The sequence below is a fragment of the Lepidothrix coronata genome, unplaced genomic scaffold, assembly GCF_001604755.1.
Source record: "Lepidothrix coronata isolate B3197 unplaced genomic scaffold, Lepidothrix_coronata-1.0 Scaffold92, whole genome shotgun sequence".
Lineage (NCBI taxonomy): Eukaryota > Metazoa > Chordata > Aves > Passeriformes > Pipridae > Lepidothrix > Lepidothrix coronata.
The window spans coordinates 3,272,639-3,289,624 of record NW_016690272.1 but is presented as its reverse complement, the minus strand read 5'-3'; the positions used below and the strand labels follow the sequence as shown (position 1 = coordinate 3,289,624).

General features: G+C 41.4%; 1 long non-coding RNA gene across 2 annotated transcripts; it reads right to left on the bottom strand.

Annotated features, from left to right (window-relative positions):
• Positions 1-11,198: 11,198 nt before the first annotated feature.
• Positions 11,199-16,967, bottom strand: LOC108500641. Of its 2 annotated transcripts, XR_001875928.1 has the most exons (5): positions 16,731-16,967; positions 15,505-15,626; positions 14,072-14,129; positions 13,710-13,899; positions 11,199-13,601 (listed from the first exon to the last, which is right to left on the bottom strand). It is a non-coding gene; the product is annotated as an uncharacterized LOC108500641 (long non-coding RNA). The 2 variants fall into 2 exon arrangements; XR_001875927.1 differs by having other exon boundaries at positions 11,199-13,899.
• Positions 16,968-16,986: the final 19 nt, after the last annotated feature.

The window sequence follows — 16,986 nt, the reverse complement described above, 5'->3', positions numbered from 1 at the left end:
CCACTGGTTTCAGAGGGACCAACAACAGCAAAAAATATTCAAAATATAGTCAGCAGGCAGCAAGCAAAATGTCAGATGTTAATCTGATTGTGCTGTAATCACCTGCAGCCTGGGCTGGTGGCAAAGCACATGGAAAAGCCCCACAGATAAAGAAATGACTCAGAAATTAAAGACCCAGCTGGCAGCCCACAGCATGTTCTCCTTCTAGGAATGCAAATGGGGGGAATTAGTTTAGCTGGCTGAGCCCAAGGTCAGGTCTTGGCTGATGGGAGTGGCTGTGAAGAAAGCTGGAAATGAGGACTTGCACTTCCTTTTCTCAGGAACTGATCTTAAGCTGAGACTTTGCTGCTGACCCTGGCTCTGCATCTGTGCCTACACATCTCCAGGACTGACCAACACCCACTGCCCAGGATTCTGGGACTGGCCTCAGACCTGCCCTGTCACAGCTGATGGTCCCTGCACTACATCCCACCCTGAGCCCTCCTGCCTCCGTTATCCAATGGACAAAGAACCTTAAAAAAAAATTTCCCTTGTGCTCTGGGGTTTAGTTTTCCCTACACCATTCGAGTCCTTTTCTCCTTTTCCTAAAATACCAGGCAGTCTTTCCAGAGCAGGGCTCAAATGCTTTAATAAAAAACAAGCATTTTTTCACTCAAGTTGGGCAAAAATTAATACTTGGATATTCCCATTTAAATAACTGTTTTATGCACATAAACTAATATATACACAGTTAAAATAGTATCACAAAGATAATGTGATCTATTAAAAAGGATTGTTTCTCCAGGATGGCCTATGACAGGACAGACTCACATTGCTGGCTTTATTTTTCCTTAGATATTCAAAGGCAGCATCCCTCTTCTTTCCAATTCTTATTCCCTTTAATGGCTTCTCCAGAGCTTTTAAATGCAAGAACTTGTGTTCATCAGCATATCAAGCACAACTGATAGTAGTGAATATGCAAAAAGTAGACTAGAAGGAAAAAAATTGGCATTTTTTGGTACTCCTTTTATTTCAACATCTGGATTTCACTGGCGTGGATATTTTTCTCCCCTGCCACGAGCTCAGTGTTTCATCATGACTATCACTCCCAGACTGCTCGTGTAAGAACATCCCGCTAAGGGAACCAGTGACTATTTGTCTTTAATAACAATAAAAATTGGATTGCATGGAGCAATCTGGGATGAATTGTGCCATCCATTTCCAGGAGAGAAGCAGTAACAACTCATTACTTTTCCCAAGGAGTTTCTGGTTCTCAGAAGATGAAGGACCCAGCACGCTGTCATTCAGCAAGTGCACTGTTACATTTACCCAAAAAGTTCACTGCCATTTTCAGAGAAAGCTGTTTAAAAAATGATGGATTTCCAGAGGATGCTTTGAGCATTTATGTGTCAATGAAAGAAACCAGGAAAACAGTTTTCCTAGTTTTTAAGTAAAGTTACTCTGGAGTGAAGCTTTTAAAAATGATTTCTTATTAAGGTATTTCAAGAGCAATGAGAGCTCAATTAAGATGCTGTCCACAGACTACCACACTACTGAAAGATTATCTTAAAATATGAAAAAACCCACTTAAAAATGCTAAATAATTATGTCATTGCTAGTTAACAATATTCTTTCCTAAATGAAAAACACAAGACATAAATATAATGACAGTAAAACCTTTGGGAGTATACAACTCTTTTCTTATTTGGCTTTTACAGAAAGCTTTTTGTCAGTGCTCCTCCATCCATTTGGAGACAGGGAAGCAAATGCTTCCTCGTCAGGAGGTGAGGGGAATTGTTCAGTGGCAGAGGAGGGAGCAGAACCTTTGCTCCTCACCTGAGACTGTGCCAACTCAAAGCATCTCTCCAAGAAACATCTTAGCAGAAAAGAGGCTCATTTTACCAGTTCTCTTCTTTTAAAAAATATGCACATGTGCCCCATTGTATGATCTGACATTCAGAGCCGACTAAATTATACAGTGATCTTAAGATATTTTTAGCCACACTTACTTTGCAGCTGGAACATGTCTCATAAGTAGCCTGCAGGAGCTTTACAGCTCAACTTACTGTGATCCCCAGTATTTTTTAGTTTCCTTCTCCTTTGTGTCCTTGTGTAACAGATTCAAAGCCAACTGTGTTGGGTTAATTTAATTTCATTTTTTAAAGAAGCTAACTTCACACAGGAAAATGCTTGATCCCTAATGCTCAGCCTGAATACCTTTTTAAACCTGGCAAAGAGCCCGATTCTCTTGGGTTTCAAGGAGACACAGGATGCAAAGTGCTGGTTATTCACAGAGCATTTTAAAAACAGTTCATGTTTTTAAACCAGGAGCTTCCTGGTTCCTCACCCACCCTTGGGGTTGGAAGAAGAACTGGAAAGGCTGTTTATTCCTGTTATCTCCATGCCCCTGACTGGTCACCTCAGAGGAAAAGAAACAGCCAAGAATTCCTTTTCCCTGCTTCCAGGAACACCATGGAAGCAGTTGGTGGCAGGGAGCAAAGGGGGCATTTTGATTCCTCCCAACCTGTCACCTGCCTTGCACAGTTTTCATGTTACTTTTTTTAGCACATTTTTTTTTTCTTTTCCCCCAATTTATTGCAGTAAAAGCAATGCATTAAGAAGCAGTGTTTTGACAAGAGAAGTCAAGGCAAGACTACAGAACTGTTCCTTTTAAAGTAATTATCAAAGTCCAAATTCATTTTAGCAAGGAAATCTGAGCTTTAACCCAATAATTAATGGAGATGATTCCAGAAAGAGGACTCATTTTTCATATAGTGCAATGACAAATCTTGTTTCCATAAATGAGGTGAGAAGGCTTGTAGCATGCTGCCAAGTTTCAGCCAACATAGATTGTTAAACACCAAGGCCTCCAAGAAGTAATTTTATTTTCTATATTTATGTAGAGCTGAGTTTTCTCCAGGGCACAGAACAAACTGACTGTCAAAAGCTGCAGCCTCTAAAATCCAGACACAGCACATTTTGCTTTATTCAATTTATCCCCCTTGTTGTCAAAATAAGAAAAAATGCTGCTAAAGATGCAGATGATTCAGTTTGTGTGATTTTAATAGTTTCACTTTTATTTGGGATAGTCATTTATAATATGGACAGGGTGAGAAGCTCGTTACCTCTGTAGAGGCAGCAAAAGAATTTTCTAAATACAAGTTGGAGCAACAGCCACCAAGAGTCCTGAGCTCAAATATGTCCCAAGAAGAAAACAGCAGGTTATTAAAACACTATTTAGGTGAAGTAAGAATTTCTTACATTCTTTGTGGTTGAAGTCAATAAAGTTTAACTGCAATGCAAGACCTACATGGAACTTTCCCCTACAGTTTCTACTCTAAAACATACCTGTGGGTAAATTGGAAAACAGCCAAAAAAAGTGCAAATTCAGTGAAAGTTCACATGAAAATTCAGTTCTAGTACTGACCCCATTGCTTGGATGCCATTAAAAATGGGAATGTTGGAAACCAGTCTGCTGCAATCAGTGGAGCTCTGTCAAGGTCAAGTGTCTCTGAACACGGGGTTCCTCAAGAACTCAGCGTGACAAACATCAGTCCAGTTTACACCTGGCCTGTAGCAACTGGCCCTGGACTGGGAAAGCCCTATTAAAGTAAATTGCAGAAGTGATTTCCGCCATAAAGGGCTGGGGAAGAGAGGGAGAGAAGGGGAAAAACTATCAGTGAAGTGTTCAATAAAGGTTTCCTTTTAAAGTGACTTGAAACCGGGTTCACCACCACGCACGTTTCTCCTCCTAAAGCAAAGTCAAAAGAGTAAATTCCAGAACATTAAAAAACTCAAGTCAGATCTCTCCAAGATTAGAATGATACTGTATTTTCTGGAATCAATGGATCTTGAAAGTTGCTTAGGGCTGTATTAGGAGTTCTTTTACCCCTGAAGGAGAGCACACTAAAATCTGTTCAATATGCTGTCACGTGGGCATATTGATTTAGACTTTTAATTGCTAAGCTTTCTGAATACATCTCAAAACACTGCAGGTTAGATTATGTGAACTATTAGAAATTAACTCTGGGCATATTTCCCTTCCAGACCCTCTTCCCTGTACTACTTCCAAACAAAAAAAACAAGATGTAAATTATACATGGCAAGCAGTGTGAAAAGTGGAAAAAAATTACACAGATAATGGTTCCTGCTTCTTTCCTCAGCCATGCAGAGCTGGGTGCTGTGCAGACATGGCAGGAGGGATGTGAAGCTACAATTTCAAGACCAAAGGAAGCTGAGAAAGCCACCTTTACTTAGCACACACAGATCATGATGTTCTCCCAGGAAGCCTGGGCATTTATGCATTCCTGGAAAAAGTGAGCATTGAATGCTGCCCTTCTGATCTGTTGGTGGTTTTCCCCTCCCACTCTGCACTGATGGAAATATTGGCCCACACAGCTCTTATTGCCTTGCACTAAGTGCAGAAAAGGAAATTTCTATTATTTAGAAATTACTTATTAATAAGTAATTGCTAATTATTATTTTTCCTTGAAGCACTCTGTGTTCCTATTATCTCTCATTATAAGCCAAGGGAATGCATAATGAGTTGCCTGGTACCTGTTCCTTGCAGAGAACTGAATCTGTAGGGATGCACCCTAAAATGGTACAAACAAATAGAAGGTGCTGGACATATTGGAACACAGACTGGAAAAAACAACAAAACTAACAACCAAGCATCAGAAAACACATAAAGGAAAATGGACACCATCACAGGAGGTTTTCAAGCTGCAGCTGGACATGGTGCTAGATAGTCTTGTCTGTGCTCCCTTTTCCATGACAGGCTGGACCAGAGGATCTTTCGAGGTCCTTTCCAACCTGGGTTGTTCTATGATTCCATGTTTAAAATAGCTAATTCACCTTCTGGGAAGCAGACTATTTTTCCACAGTCTTACTGTGACTTAAGGCTTGATTTGCCACCAGGACATTTCATGGGCAGTGTTAACTCCTTGTCATTACAAAGGAAAATTGAGAAGCTTTCAGAGTTTCCAAACCTTCAACAAAAGTGCTGTTCAGACTGTGGATCCCAGCAAGGGAGGGGAGCAGCACCAGCAAGGAAACCAAGCTCAGCCTGAAAACCATGTCATTACCAAGGTGCTGACATCCTGAGAGGCAAAACCCACCCAGCAGGAGGTGCCATCTTAATTTTGCTGTCCTGTAATCAGCTGTTGACAAACTGTTAATTGACTGAGCACAGCATCCACCAACACAGGCAAGTGTTGAGGAGGACATGGGTTTGTCTAACTGGATGCATTTCCAATCTGTCAGCACGTTTTCAAAAGATAAGGACACAACTGGTTCCTCACACAGAAATGGAAATCACACCTGCTCCGAGCTGTCATTAACATACTACAGTGCCAGGGAACTGGGAGAGAAAATGCAAGTTGCATTTGCATGTAGAGCAGGAATTTACTTTCACTTCCTAAATCAGCAGCCCAGATTTCACCACAGTCAGTGGAGCAGCACTTGGTTTACAGGATGCTGAAAAGGAGAGGAAGAAAACTATTTGTTACCTAGTTCTTGCAGTATTAGATCTGAGAGGCAGCACACCGGTTGTGAGGCCACAGACCTTAAGCAAACACAGCAACTGCTTTTGCAATATGAAGAACAATTAAGCTGTGGAACCTTCTGCTGAAGGACCCATGGACAAGTTCAAAGAGGGAAAAACAAATTCACTGAAGTCCAGTGCTGATACTTAAACTAAATGCTCCAGCAACCCTTTTTGGTGCCAGGTGTTTCCAAAATAAAAATAGTACACACAGCCCAGATTTGTACTCTTTCCCTAGGGAATTGTTATTAACCAATGTTGACACTGGAGCCTTAGGTTAACAGAAATGTCTGATCCAGCCTTGCAATTCTTTTATTGAAGTTTAAGCAGATGAGAAAAAAAGGAACCTGATCTCAGAGTCCACAAACAGGTAACTAAGGGAAATTCTACAGAACCTAAGCAACTGGGTTTTTTTCCTTTCAAATCCATTAACTCAGGATGAGTTGTCACATGGTATTTTGCTATAATCTCTAATACGCAAGCAAGCACAGCAATAATATTAACATTCCTCACTAGGGTTTTCTGATACACAGGTGTTTTTAAAGGCAATGCATTAGTGATGTGCAACATGTTAGGGACCAGTAGGAACAAAGGGAAAGCATTGGAAAAAGCCCTCAGCTTGAATGTAATGACATACAGCTTGTCAAGTGCATCAGAACACAGGAACAGAACACTCCCCAAAAAAGCCCAAATGTTTCAATCCCCTGCCTCTGTCAGGGAAATCTTTCCTGAGGACAAAATAAAAATACAGGCTGCAAAAATCCTACTAGCAAACACAACAATACAACATTTGTCCTTACATGAAGGGTGGCTATTTGGAAAGGGAAGAGTAGGAGGTATTTGTTTTGACCAAAGGAATAAGAGTACTGAGAAGACATGCAGAAACCAAAAACCAAGTTGTTAGAAGAATGCAATGAAGGCAGCACATTTAACCCTGCTCAGAGGAGCTTGAAGACCTTGGGCCACATCAGTCTTTCTCCATCTGCATCAGGTTCCCTACCTTTGGTGAGACACTCAGAACAAGAGGATATTTTGGGTGTGCACACAGTATTACGTGTAAGAAGACTTACACAGACCTTTCCAAGCCTCTAAAAACCAGATGCTGCAAAAGGAACAGTTTATTTCCACATTATCTTCATTACCATCAAACTCCTCACAATGCTCCACTCCCCGGGGTGCTTTGAGAAACACTCTGCTGAGCAGAGACTGCAAAGCAGCTCAGAGAGCAACACAGACTGCAAACTGCTACAGAACAGCAAGATGCACTGGCAGAGGGAAACACATTAGTTTCAGGACAGAAAGGAAGGAAATATTGATCTGAAGAGACATTTTTACCAGGCAGTCACCCGTGTAAAGGAGAGTTACACACTCCCATTGTTTCCTCATGCCTCAGGAAACCTCACAAGTCCCAACATCCCCTCCAGCGTTTTCCCTCCTTCCAGCTTGTATTCTAGCAAACACTCCTTCCATTTCTTGAGAACAAAGGCAGGCTGACAGTTAAAGCTGTGAAAACAGCACAACAATCCTATTAAACATGCCAGGTTTGCTCTGCTACCCCGCAGAAAGATACGGTGATGGTAATTAGAATGCAACCACGAGTAGCTGGGTGAATCCAGTGAGTGCAGAAACTGCAACACTTCCAAAAGGTCTAACTGCATCTGCCTAGGTGTAGGAATATATACACATCTCTTAACTGATTTCTCCAGGAAGCTGCTGATGACCATTCGTGGAAGGCAGACACTCTGCAAACAGGTATTTGATCTGAATATGACATCTGTGTTAATGCTTTCAGAATGAATATACAAGATACAGAAAAATTCTGGTTACAGACAGCACTAAACATCTCACTCCTCGGCTCCCTCCTCCTGAGGAGCCATCAGTAATCTCCACTGCTTCACATACTGAAAGTAAGTAGGTTCTTTCAGAAGATTAGTTTAGCATCCAGTAATCTGTTTCTCTAAACAGCCTATTCTGAAGCACAGAAGCAAATCCCACTCTCTAATCCTGTTGGTTTCAGAGACAGGAGCCTGTGACAAGCATAGATCAGCGTGCAGCAGAATTACAGCATTTGCCTTTTGAGAAGATTTCTTCCCTTGCTTAGGCCAATTAAACTAAAAAAACTTAATGCAGGAAATACTGAACCACTTACAGAGATTTTAGAGCAAGTGCAGATGCTTCCCAGCGTTGAAGTGTCAGGAAAACAAGTTTAATTCTCACAATTGACATTAACTCTCCCCCTCCACAGTTTCACTCCAGCCCTTGTCTATTTGTTGCCTCATTTAACACATCAGGCAGCAACAAAAGCAGTGCAACTCCAGGAGCAGGGCTGAGCCAGGACCCGAGGAGGATCCCACACAGACCCAACCACAACAGCCTGCCACAAGACCCAAGCACAGCATAGAACACCAGTTACAAACAACAAAATCCAGCCATTACCTCAAATGTGGCAAGGGGATGTCCAGGAGCCATTCCAACAGGAGGTGAAGCTGCAATACAGACACTAAAACCAGCCCTAAAGACCAGCACAGCTTAAACCAGCACACGGCCCCCCAGCTTGAGCTTAAATGGGGCCCAAGGACCTATGGGAAGGGGTGTGGGCAGGGCCCCAGGTGAGGCTGGTCAGGACCAAGGAGTGGATCAGTGCTCTCAGGTGTAGCTGCTTCTAAAAAGAGAATTCTCTGGAATAGCCAGGCATTGTGTAATTTTGTGAGTGCATAGACCCAAAAGGTTCCTTTTATCCAGGGAGACAGGCTTTAGGTATGTAGGGAGATGTTCAGTCTGTGCTGGGCTGCAGCTTCCAACAGTGGATGTGTTTTGTTAAAATGCAATTGAGTAGGAAAATGCTATTTACAGGTTTCTTTATATCCATTGTGATGGCTTTTAACATTAGGTGTGGGGTTGGGTTGTTTTTGTTTCTGTTTTGGTTTATGTTTGTTTGGGGGATTTGCTTTTGAGGTTGGTTTTTTTTTTGTTTAGTTTGGTTTTTGCCAGGTTTTGATTTTTTTTGGCTTATTCACCTACTACAGTGATTTTTGCCTTTCCCTGAGCCTGGGGTAGCAGATAATACTCTGCACTTTTTGACCTTGTAATTCTAAGATTCTCTACCTAGTCAAGCAGACTTCATGAAGGTCAAAGTAGTGGTTGGATTTCTTTGGTTTTAGTCCCATTCTGTAACATACCTTCTTTCTATTTATAGAAGATTGTGGTCATTAGAATGCTCATGAGCAGAGCCTTTAGAAGTGATTTGTGCTTTTAACAGGGACTCTTAGAAAAATAGGAATAGAATGTAAAAATGCAGATTGGTGCTGCAGTAGCCCCAAGGGAAGGGTTACACCTTTTTTACAGTCCCCAAGCACTACTGAGATTTAATATTCTGTTTGATATTTGTGTTAAGGAGTAATGCTGACCCCAAAAGAAATTCTGGGCATAAAATTCACAACCCTCCTTAGGGAGAAATAACCAGTTCCTGTTACCAGCCAAAAAAAAGTTGTTGTAATTGTCTGGCCTTTTGTTCACAGCCCAGATTTTACTGGGAAATGACTGAACCACAAGTAGCAGCAAATGGTAGGCAGAGAGCTAAGAGGACTTACAGAACTGTCTGTTACATTTCCAAATGACAGCCCTCTGTTTTAGGGAATGACAGCAGAGCTCTTTTCTTAGGGTGTGGTGGGACTTGCCTGGCTCCCTGCACATTCTTATGGGTTTTTTTTTATTCTTTGTGCAACAGAAATCACATTGTTGCATTTAAGAAATTGTTGGGGGGGGGTGTCGGTAACATAAAAATATTTGTTACTGTTTTCTAAACTGCAACAAAGTATTTTTTTTCTACTGTCTCGATGCTGCATGGAATTCACTCCTTCCCAACTATGTGTGACAGGAGGACCAGGAGTGCTGCTGGAAGCTGTGCTTTAGCAGGACATATTTCTTGCATATGGATCTGAATTTAGATCAAAACGAAAGAGGTCATTTACAGTTCTGTGCTAAGAGTTTGCCAAAAGTATAATTCTCTGTGAGGCCAAATCAGAAAGTAATCTTCCTGTTATTGTGGCCGAGGCTCTGTCGGTGTTACAAGTGCGAATGTCTGCTCAGCCACTGAATGTGGCTTGTTTGAAAATGCCTTTGGCTTCAGTTGCCTCCAGGTTTGGTGGTTTTCTTACATTAATGCATCTCCGAGACAGAAGCAAAATGTCTGCCTGTGGGGTTTTAAACATAAACTGAGAAGGCATATGAGAAGGTCATCATTGTCTTATGCTTTCTCATTTTTTCCTATTCATTTATCATGGGAAAATTCACAGAAACAGCAGAATAAAGTGTAAAATAGCAGCTTAAAGAATACCCATCACTCGTGCTACCGAGGCACTTGGATCTAAAGCTGTTCTGCTGGGCGAGGCCCAGGAATACAAATTCCACCCTTTCCCACTGTTTTGAGCAGCGGCACAGTAACATTCCCACTGGGAAAGAGAGCTGTGACATGAGCAGTAATCAGGGTCCAGTGTGCCAAATGGTACTCTTGGTTCAGGGACAGAGCTGCCCGGGAGTGCCTGGAGAGCCACAGGACCAGAATGAAAGGCTTGGATCCACCATCTCCTCACCAGAGACAGGTGGGTCTAAAACCAAAGTCTGGCTTAGGCAGCTGCTGCTTGGCACATCTGTGCAAACTGCCCCCTCCCCTGAGCTTAAGTGTGTGCCAACAGCAGCTTAGCTCAGCTCTGGGTCCCTGGAAATCACTCCTCAGTGACTGGGATATAAGGAACTACACTCCCTTTGCAAAGAAAAATGTTTCTTAATCACCTGACACAGATGTAAAAAAAAAAAAAAAAGATATTTGAGGATATGTAAACCTTTAAAAGTGCATGATATATTTCATATTTCTTTTAAGGGGAAAAGGCATCCATACTTAAGAGCTTATGGATGAAGCTGGAGGACCAGGAACACTGTTGCCACACAGAAAGCTACACGGTGGCTGGAATATTTCAGCAATAAAAATGAACTTTCGGGACAGGGCTCTGCTGGAATAAGCCATGTAAGACTATGTATTTATGTCCTTTGGATTGTTACCATACAAAATCCACTTATTATAACTGGTTTACATTGTCCACTCGTGGAGCTGAACAGCACTGAACAGCTAAAGGATGGCAAATGAGGCTCAGAGCGCTCACCAGCTTAACATATTCCACATAAAACCTGCTATTTCTGGATATCTGCTAATGCATTCTTTGGCAAAAGGGGAGCTCTGAAAGAAACTTTTACATAAGCCCCATCAGCAGCCCACACTTCAGATAAATGCACACCCTCTCTGGTTTCAATTCTTTCTTTCAAAAGAAAAATCTTAACTTGACTTTGTGCCTGACACCCTTGTGTTCTGGGGCTGGATCTCAAGTGCTCTGCACAGGAACCCCTGAGGGAAAATCAATGGTTTTCTTTGCACCCATCACCTTAATTACCAAACCACAGGTCTGAAAGTTGCACTGGGCTTAAATATTTATGGACACTTTGGAAGTTGCATTTAATCACTGGTGGGTGATTGTATATTTGAAGATTTCTGTGGCCTTGGCAAACAAAACACGAGAATTTCAGCTTCCTTGAAGCTTGAGTAGCCTTTTCTGGCAGACAGTTTGCAATCTTCTTTTCATATGGCCCAGCAACGAGATCTATACACCACCTCTTTTTGGAGCAGAGATATTTCTATGACCACATAAATTACTGTGAAATGTAAGCACGTTCCATTTCATAGGAATGCTGCAGAGACAATCCAGCCTGGTAATGAAATCACCTCTGTTCAGATGGCTCTTCATTCACCTGCATTTTTGGTTATGTAAAAGATATTGTCAGGACCAAGAATTCTGAACTCAGAACAGAAAACTTTTCGGATTGATTCCAATTTTCACCCAAGTAACTAATCTCTCATGAAATCATCCCACTGATTTTAGACTGTAACTGAAAGGGATCTTGTTCCTAAAATTCCAGGAACAATTTCAGATCATTGTCCAAAGAACAAATGGCCTGAAGTGTCTATTGGACACTAGTGATGCAAGATAAGTGATGAGTTGAACTCAGATCGTATCACACATAATTCTTCTTTCGAGCAGCTTATTTTCAGCTGTCTCTGGGAAAAGGAGAACAAGGAGAATTACAGTGGCAAATTCAAGGCAATTCCAGTGCCTTGCAATGTCTTGTGTAATTTTTACCTCTTTTAAATGGTTGTCTGGGAAAAAAAAATAAAAGAAATCTGACCATTACTTGCCCTTGGTCCACCCAATGCACAGGTCAGCGGGAAAGGAACAGGAAAACTGCTTAAACAGGAGGGCCAGGATAAGGATTTTATACTTGTTTTGAAACACTAAAGGAGATGAACATTATTAAAACGTGGAAATTTTTAGAGAAGACTGTCCCCACAAGAGCCTCAGGAGTACTGGCATCTGTATCAGGCCAGAATGCCTATTAAGACGGGGGCCAGAAATATTATTTTTCACTGCTTTTAGATGAAGACATATTTTCTCAGTGTGTGAGGGAACGACTACAAACTCTGAAAAGGTGGTGCTGCAAATACAGCAATAAATTGGAAAATATTTACTGTTTCACGTATATTCTGCTGCTTTCAGCTGAAGTCGCTCATCTCAGCGCTGAATTTAGGTTGATAAATAAAGATATTCACAAAGGTTGGGGTTTTTGGAAGCTTGGCTTGAGAACCACACGCGGTGGCATCTGGATTTACGGCTCTGCTGCAATATGTCTTAGGGACATTTAAGCAAGAACTTGGCTTCTGACAGGACAGTTTTCATTTTCTCAAACTGGCCATATTTTCAGGTGAGCTTTTATTCTTTCTGCAGCAAATCTTGAAGCGTTGAGACCTTTAGAATTACAGCACCTATTTGGTGTTTTTATGAGTGTACAGTTGCTCCTCTGTCATGGATCATCTGGGGGGTTGGCCTGGGTTGATACCTGTGCCTTTGGGCAGCCCCTTCCACAGGCAGCACTGGGAGCAGGTTTAAAATGGGTTTGACATTCCTGCAGGGAGCTGTTAGTGAGGCTGGGACACTGCCTGGCACAGGGAAAGCACTGGCTGTGCTCACAGATCCCCAATCGTTGTGCAGTCCCCGCTGAGGTCAACAGGAGATCTCCAGGTCTTTACACGCTTTAACACAGTTTGATTCACTTCTTTACACCAGAAAGGAGTTGAAAAGGGCTTATTTTTGAAACAAGAAGTCACTGATGGTAAAAGCCCTGTATAAACAACTCCCCGTGCCATACCTAACAAATCTTAGCTGTGTGATTAAGGCCTGAATTTTGGATTCCTGTTCTGTGTAAGGAAGAATAACTCTTTTTATTTTTTTCTTGAATAGCATGTAGTCAGAATTAATCTGTCAATGACAGGTTGCACTGTAAGTCATGCCCTGGGTACACCCTCACAAGTGATAGAAGGGAACCAGGATCCCAGTGGAGAGGAATTCTGGCCACAAACAGCAACATGGACAAGAGCAGAATTTGGCCCCAGCTGTTTGCACTGGATTTACTGCCTGATGAGCCCAGCCAGCTTGAGCTTGCATCATAATCCAAGAAAAAACCTAATAATACCTTTCCATCTAGCTCAGCCACATATATCAGGCTTTGGAGGTGTCAGGACTAAAAAGAGAACTGTACTTCTGTCTTGGAGATATTTTTACTGCTGAGAAAGATATACTGCAAGCAACAGTTCCCTACGCAGCAGTTCTCCTTTCTCTTTTCCACTTAAAAAAAAAATAAAAGAAAAAATTAAGAAAAATAAGTCAAGCAATAAAAATTCATGTTTCACGTCGCATCTGATGCACTCAAACTTGAAATCTTGTTCTCCTATCTCCTGCAAGATCTTTTAAATTCTGAAGAGCCTTGACAGGCAGAAAATGAACAGATGCACAGTAGAGGTGGGAGATGATCTTGTAGGAGGTCTGTGCTTGCCTTCTGCAAAAGATAAGGAAGCGGAGGCATTCCTGAATCCTGGAGTGCTGTGTGGGGAGAGGGAGCCCCCAGCATGCACCTCTTGGCAGGGCTGGATATTACATAAGGCTTGCAAATGAATTCCTGTCCCTCTCTTTGGTACCTTGGAAGAGAATGAAGATACCAAATAAAGACACTTCACTGGAAACAAGCAGCCCTTCAGGTTCCACATCTCCTTCCTCCTGTCCCAGCTCCCCTGCTGAGCAGTCACCTTTCCAAAGGCAGCAAGCTGTTCCTCCAGCTCCCACACAGGCATTCGTGCTTCCTGGACAAGGTATCCCTGCTCCCTGGGGTTTGGGGATACCTCTGGCTGCAGGAAGGACACTGAGCACTGCTGTGCTCTGGTGTGCTTCTGTTTCAGGCTTTGTGTGACAGACTTCATCTCGGTAGCCAAGTATCTTCTGTACTCGGATAAAAGATGAAAAAGCAGATTTTTTAAATATTATTTAGTACTACAAGATCAAGGACAGCCATTCAGGAAGGTAGGGAAGAACTGCACATTACTATAAGAAGCAAAAACAAGTGAATGGTGGGATTTTTTGATAATAAGATACATTTTCCAATGCTGAATACCTTTGATAACTTGTCTCCAAATCAGAAAGCCTGACAGGACAACCAGTTGTTCACATTTCTGCAGGATAACAGAGCTCAGAGTTAGTCAGAGATGTTCTTGAAAGTCACATTCAACTGGAAGGATTATGGGTACAGTGCCCTTGTAAGTATGATTTCCTCTTCTCATTACATACCTACCTTTTGGTGAGATTCACACTAACATCACTCATATGAAGAAGAAAGCTCTTTAAATATTTAATATTCCAAGGAATTTTTTTAGTCTTATTTTTGAAGGAGAGATATGAACATTCCTGGTCAGTCTAGTATAAAACCTTTGGTTCATTTTAATCAGATACCAAAGGCAGGGCCGTGGTGACTTCCCAACAGTTGCAGTGTTGTGGTTTTAAAGATTTATCTATTCTAAACTAAACCATTTGCCTGGAATACAACGAGTTTTATGGTTAATAAATCCATGCTAGAAACTGCAGGGAATACTTATTTTGGCCACATATTGTTTACTCTCTACGACATTATTGGTTTGAAACTATAAACCTCTTTTAGTTTTCACATCATGAAAAATATATTGCAACTGTTATTTTGTTAGGCACGTGTACAAATTCAAATAAAATCAGAAATATAAAATGATTACTCTCTGTATTATAAAAAAACTTCCTCTTTCCTAGTTTTGCAAACAATCCATCGAGAACAGATTCCAAAAGCCCAGGAGGGTGGTTCTGGAAATCCAGTATAGAACTGCAAAAAAAATTACAAGGGTGGTGATATTAAGTGTGTTTTAGGGAAATGAGTGATACAGTAATTTATTCTGCTCTAGGCAGTGTCACGAATCCATCATGGCACAAAGTGAAGGAAAACACGTCAGGAATGCTGGAATACCTTTCTTTACTAAGAGAAAACCAAACAAACCAATAAGAGGACAAGCTTCAGTATAGTAGAAAATAAACCTAATAGAAACAAATTACAGAATGAATTTTCTAACTACACCCTCTGTACCACACACCTAAAACCACTGAGTTTTTAATTGCCTTCATTTTTCCACTGGAAAGCCACGTGATCAGGAGGCAAAATCTTGGTTCAGTGAACACAGAATCACCCAGTCCAACCTCCCCATACAGAAAATAATTGTAGAACACAAAGCACAGTTTTCCTCAGTTCCCTCAAGAAAAACAGTGGAATTACTGATGCAGAAGTCTAGGAAACAATGTACTTTGGTGCAGAGCAGGGACTGGCCACCAAGGTAAATAAATTATCATTCCAGCACAGGAATATTTGTGCCATGGGTGCCTGCAGTGTCGCAGAACAAGAGAAAGACATGTTGGCATCTCCACACTATAACTGACCTTTACATTTTATAGTCAAGATTAAAACAAACAAACATGGAATTGAACTAATCTTTTTTTTTTTTTCTTTTTCTCCAAACTCTATCCAAAACTTACCTGATATTCATGGAGACACTTCTATCTACAGCTGTGGAAACCTAAAGTGACAGCTTGATTCCTGAACCTTTTCTTTAACAGCAGTGGGATTATGGAAGTTGGAAAACTACAGCTCTCTAGGTCTGTGCAAAACCAGCAGAGCAACACACACATAGAAGCTGAAGAGGTACAGATTTAACAGAAGCCAAATGAAGCTAAAGGAGAGTAAGTTCTGTAAGGAACATGGTAATTGAAGTAATCACAGGAGTAATAAAAGGTCTGGCTCAGACACTTGTCCTCTCTAACTGGCCCTTTCTTGCTTTCTCTTTCTATTCTTTTCCTGTTTCATGCTCCTAATCAGGTTCAAATGAGATGTACCTTCTTCCATCTTTGCAAGCCTGACCTACTTCCCAGGGATTAGCAGCACCATGTCATGTCTCCCCTGTTCCAGGAACGCTCTGTTCTCTTTTAGGAACAAAACCAACTCTGGCTTGTCCCTGAGCAGCCTTTTCCTGAAATGCAAACATCCTGTGTTGAACGTGGCTAGAAATTACTCAAAAATTACTGGTAAAGTCCTTTACTCTTTTTACTGTCAAGTCTTTTTTCCCTTGTTCTTTTGAATTCACATTTAACTGGAGCCATCATTTTACATGTTCCTCCTCAGCCCTTTCATGGAGCTCTGTTTTGCCACCCCATCCATTCACACGTTCTTGAACGATGCCAATATAATTATTCACCACCCTGCACCACCCCACAATAAAATGTTCCTCAGCCTTCCTTTTTGCACAGTGTTGTCACGTAGATTCTCTTAATTTGGCTCCACCAGATTTCAAACCTTTCTCCATTTTGGCCAATCACTTTTTTTTCCTTCCTCCAAAGAATCTACAGAAAAACTAACATTTCTCTCAGGTTTCTCCAGTTCTTACTAGCAGCAGAAAAAAAGTGCTTTCTGTATTATCTCCTCACAAGGCAACTTCAGCCACGTGTGTGTCTTCTCAAATAATTGCTACTGCTGTATTTCTTTCTTTCCCCTAAATATCTCAGGTCTAAACGTTGTTAAAACACCACATCCAGTTTTCAAACTGTCCACTCAGGAAAGGCACTGATAAATTTTGTTTTGTTTTTTACAAACCACAGGAATATTTAAAGGATTAGAAAACTTGTCATAAAGAGACTTTGAGTTCAGTGTATGTGTATCACATGGAAAATATGACCAGATATATGTGTTCTGAGAGGCTCTCACTTACTTAATCCTCAGCTGGCATTAACTGCAGTGGCACGAAGCTCACAGCACAGAAAGGCAGGGATGTCTGTCAGCAGGTCTCTTCTTTGGGAATGGCAGGTACTGTTGGAACACCTAGTGAGGAGAGAATATCACTGAGTCATTGGGAGAGGCCTCATGACTCCTGAGAAGCAGCAAAAGAGGAAAAATCACTGTAATGGTTTCATTTCTGCGTAGAAATGCTTTAGCAACAGCTTATCAACTTTTTTTTTTTTTTTTTT